The sequence below is a fragment of the Bison bison genome, unplaced genomic scaffold, assembly GCF_000754665.1.
Source record: "Bison bison bison isolate TAMUID 2011002044 unplaced genomic scaffold, Bison_UMD1.0 scf7180017864503, whole genome shotgun sequence".
NCBI classification, from domain to species: Eukaryota; Metazoa; Chordata; class Mammalia; order Artiodactyla; family Bovidae; genus Bison; species Bison bison.
Genome location: NW_011495061.1, coordinates 1,488,601 through 1,493,279, shown reverse-complemented (window position 1 = coordinate 1,493,279; position 4,679 = coordinate 1,488,601).

Here is a 4,679-nt window from a genome sequence, read left to right as displayed (position 1 = left end):
GGGGATGCACGCAGCCCTGGGAACGGGGGCAGGTCTTGCAGGAGGACATGGGTGCCGGGGAGGCTGTGGGCACGAGGCCAGGGCAGCGTGACCGGGGAGCCCCAGAGCAGACGCGGGTGAGGCCGCCCCAGCTGTCTGCGGTGCCTCTGTCTGCAGCACTGGCCCTGCCTCTGCCAGGAGTGTCCTGTGCCCCCTTGGGGTGGGGTGTCTGGCTCCCGGGCAGGGAGGGGGGGCACTGGCAACCACGGCCCCGGCCACCCTGAGGGCAGAGCCGTCTCTGCTCTGGACGCCGCTGCCCTGGGAGAGTCTGGAGACGTCTGGGGCATCGGCTCGGAGCCTGGGTTGGGGGCGCACACGCCCGTTGTTGGGGACCTTGCAGACCCCTGCCATGCGTGTTCGTGGCCGTAGGGCAGCTCCCGGGCTGGGCCTGGCTGCGGCACGTGGAGACCCGGCAGAGGCTGGCCTTGGCTCTGAGACGCCAGCTGGGCCCATGTCCGCCGGTGCTGCTGTCCCTGGGGGCTTGTTTCTCCGGCTCAGAAGCCGTGTGAGGCACGAGCCCTCTTCACCCGGGCCTGGTCCCAGCTGCGGTCACAGCCTGGGCCTCGCGAGGCGGGCTTGCCAGTGCCCAGGGTGTGCAGTGAGCTCACTCCGGGGAGCCCCATGTTCTAGAGCGGTCTCTGTCACCTGCCGCTGAGCACGGTTTTGAGGATGGTGGTGGTTCAATCGCTCAGTTCTGTCCGACTCTGCAACCCCGTGGACTGCAGCACGCCAGGCCTCCCTTTCCTTCACCGTCTCTGGAGTTTGCTCAAACTCATGTCCGTCAGATCCATGACGCCATACAACCCATCTCATTCTCTATCAGTCCCCTTCTCCTGCCCTCAATCTTCCCAGCATCAGAGTCTTCAGTGAGTCAGCTCTTCACATCAAGTGGCCAAAGTATTGGAGCTTCAGCATTAGTCCTTCTGCTGAATATTCAGAACTGACCTCCTTTAGGATGGATCGGTTGGATTCCTTGCAGTCCAAGGGCCTCTCGAGAGTCTTCTCCAACACCACAGTTCAAAAGCATCAATTCTTGGGCTCTCAGCTTTCTTGATAGTCCAACTCTCACATGGAAAAACCATCGTTTGATTATTTGGACCTTTATCAGCAAAGTGACGTCTCTGCTGTTTAATATACTGTCTAGGTTTGTCATAGCTTTTTTTCCAAGGAACAGCATCTTTTAATTTCATGGCTGCATTCACTGTCTGTAGTGATTTTGGAGGTCAAGAAAATAGTCTCTCACTGTTTCCACTGTTTCTCCATCTATTTGCCATGAAGTGATGGGACTGGAAGCCATGATCTTAGTTTTCTGAATGTTGAATTTTAAGCCAGCTTTTTCACTCTCCCCTTTCACTTTCATCAAGAGGCTCTTTAGTTCCTCTTCACTTTCTGCCATCAGGGTGGTGTCATCTGCGTATCTGAGGTTATTCCCTGGCATCAGCTGGTAAAGAATCGCTTGCAATGCAGGAGACCTGGGTTCGATCCCTGAGTTGGGAAGATCCCCTGGAGGAGGGCATGGCAAGCCTCTCCAGTATTCTGTCCTGGAGAATCCCCATGGTCAGAGGACCCTGGTGGGCTACAGTCCATGGAGTCAGAAAGAGTCGGACACGGCTGAGCGACTAAGCACACAGCTGGCAATCTTGATTTCAGCTTGAGCCTCCTGCCGCCGGGCGTTTTGCATGATGTCCTCTGCATCTAAGAGGATGGTGGCCTCGTGTTTGTAAACCTGTTAATGCCCAGTGTTACTCTGCGTGTAATGGTGGGCTCATAATGGGCGCTTGCGTGGACGCACACGGAAGGGTCTCTCAGAAAGTACCCGGCGGAACTACTGGGAAGAGGTTCTCAGTACGCATGTTTCTTTCTCTCCAGCACCCCCCCACCCCCGCCCCGCCGAGGACCCTCTCCTGGCGCGTGACACAGGTGGGATTTTAGGGGAACCTTGTGGGGTCAGCGACGTGATCGCCCTGCTCCAGACCCAGGGCCCTGGGGCTCCTGACTCTGCGGGCGGCTGGCCCGTGGGACCGTGAGGAGCCCAGCCGTGCAGGTACCACCACTTATCAGGGGCTCCCAGAGGCCACGCCCCCTCCATCGTCCCTGCACAGTGCCCGGTTCAGAGACCCTGTGGCCTGGTGCTTGTGAGAGAGAGGGCTTCATGGTGGCAGGCGGGAGGGTGCCAGGAGTCGGGTGTGAGCCTGGGGGGTGCCTGGTCAGCACAGCATGAGCCCCTTGCCGAGCTGGGTGTGCCCCTGGGGTGCAGGAGGGCGCCCACCCCGCGCTAGTGAGTGCACGAGCTGCCCTGGGCTCCAGCCCTGAGGGTGCGTGTGTGCCCTGGTGGGGGGTCAGATGGCCGTCTGGATGCCGAGAGGACCCTGGGGCCCAGGAGGGTCCTCCCTTCGCCCACAGGGGGTCCCGGTCTTTGGGGGGCTCGCCAGACCCTGAGCCCTGGAGTGTGTTCTGCACCGTGTGCCTTTGTAAAAATAAGAGCAGCTGTCGAATTTAAACATGTTTTTCATCTTATTTATATGCCACGGGGCACACGGGATCTTAGTTCCCTGACTGGAGACCGAACCCTCTCCTCCGCAGTGCAGTGAAAGGCTGGCGTCCTGACCACGGGACGGGGGGCACCCTGTGTGCTCCGCGCGGCGGGCCTGGTGTGTCCAGACAGCTTCGTGTCCAGACAGCTTCGTGCCCAGACAAACGGCAGGTGCAGCCCTGAGGAGGTGCTGGGGCCGGGAGGGGATCTGCGGCTCCTGCAGGGCCCCCCTGCCTGAGCACTGGCGCCCCTGGAGCCCGTCCAGAGCAGACAGGCATCCTGCGCACGGCCTGGCAGGCCGGCCTCTCCCTCACTCAGACACACGGTGGGATTCCCTGAGCAGGACGGGGCTGGGGGAGCCCCGCCTCTTCCTGCACAGCTGACGGGCCCTGGGGGTCCGAGGTGGGTACCGGCAGCAGGCTGGCCCCCAGGATGCCCACCCCGCTACATCCAGGCCATTGCGGGCACACAGCTGCCCAGCATGAGCCTGTCCAGCACCTGGGCACTTGGGCCCCACCTGGCAGCACATGTCCCTGCCAAAGCACGTTGAAGCCCCCACGAGTGGTCGGCCGGCCGCTTCCTGCCTGGTGGACTGGAGCCCTGCGTGGGCTTGGGGGCGACCCTTAGCTGCAGGGTCGGGCCACCTACCTTCCCCCACTTGCGTCCCGCCTGGATTGGAGGTCACGTCACTGTGATGGTCGTGTATTAGCTGTGGCTCTGGGCCCCTCCCCCGGAGTGCTCCGCGTATTTGGGGGTCATGCCTGTGTGTGTGCTGGACCCCGCAGCCCCAGGCCCCTGGGAGCTCCCAGCCCTGCTCTGCCCCGGGCCCCTGCACTCAGGCACTTTCCTCCTGCAGACGGTCGTGTCCCAGAGCCGCTCTGTTCATGCACACAGCCCATGTCCTCGAGGCGCTGGTGACCCCTTGGGGGTGGTGAGGCAGCCCTGCACAGGCAAGGGGCGGGGGTGAGGGCCACGGCCAGGCCTGCTTCCTCAGCCAGCGCCCCTTGGGGTGGACGTCTGCTGTGAGAGTGGCCAGGGCCCCATGCTGACTGCCAGGCACCCCTCCCTGCCACCAGGCCTGCGTGTGTGTTGCTGGAGGGGATCGTGAGGCTGGTGGAGGCCCGCCACAGGGGCCCACCAGGCCTGCAGGGTGGGCAGAGGCTTTGCAGGGCGCAGCGTCCGCTCAGGAGCCCTGGAAGCACAGGCCCCGGGTCTGGGCTCCCCAGCGTCGGCCTGTGTCTGGAGGGTGAGCATCTGTGCTGCTGGAGGAGGATTCCTCGGCCGGGGCAGGTGTGGGGTTTGGGGAGGAGGCGCGTCTGGAGAAGACAGAGGCAAGGCCCCGCGCCCCTGCCCAGCACCGAGCCCAGGGCCTGGGGACCGGTTACCAGGGCAGCAGCAGCTGTGCTCGCAGCCCCGTCGAAAGAGCAGGGCTTTCATTTCGGGAGCATCGTGGTCGTCTTGTCCTCCCCCGGGGCAGGGGGACTGGAGTGGGGTCTGCGGTGGGCAGGGCAGTCAAGGGGCGCTGGCGTGGATGACCCCGTGGGGCTCGCGGGCCTGCAGGGGCTGCGCGCTCACCCCTGGGGGGCACGGGGTGCCACCACCACCCGGGTCCCCGTTTCCCACTGTCACTGGGCTGCTGCAGCCGTGCCCTCAGGTAGGGCGCTGTGACTGCAGAGAAGGAAGCCGGAACTTGCTCGGTGGCGGCTGCCACTTGTTTTCTTCCGGTGTTCCTGGTGTTCCGATCACATGCAGAACTTCCTCCTGTTTTTGAAAAGACTGATAGAAACACAGCCCCTGAGCGCGGAGGCACGCGCTCGGCCGTGTGTCTGCCGTGACAAGTGACCGTGTGCGGGGGTCCTTGGCTCAGAGCTCCAGCAGCGCTCTGGCCTGAGCGGGGGACGCGGGGAGTCTGCCGCCTCCATCGCGGCAGGGCCCACGGACGGCCCTGCCCGCTCCCCGGGGCGATGCCCACGCAGCACGGCCCCGCTGTCGCCCCGGGGCCGGCGGGGGGCTTTTGGGATCCTTGAGCACGGCGAGGCCCAGCCTGGTTCCCCCTTTCTTTCCGCGAGGCTCAGCTCCGGCCCCGCTGGCGCGAGGACGCGGCCCC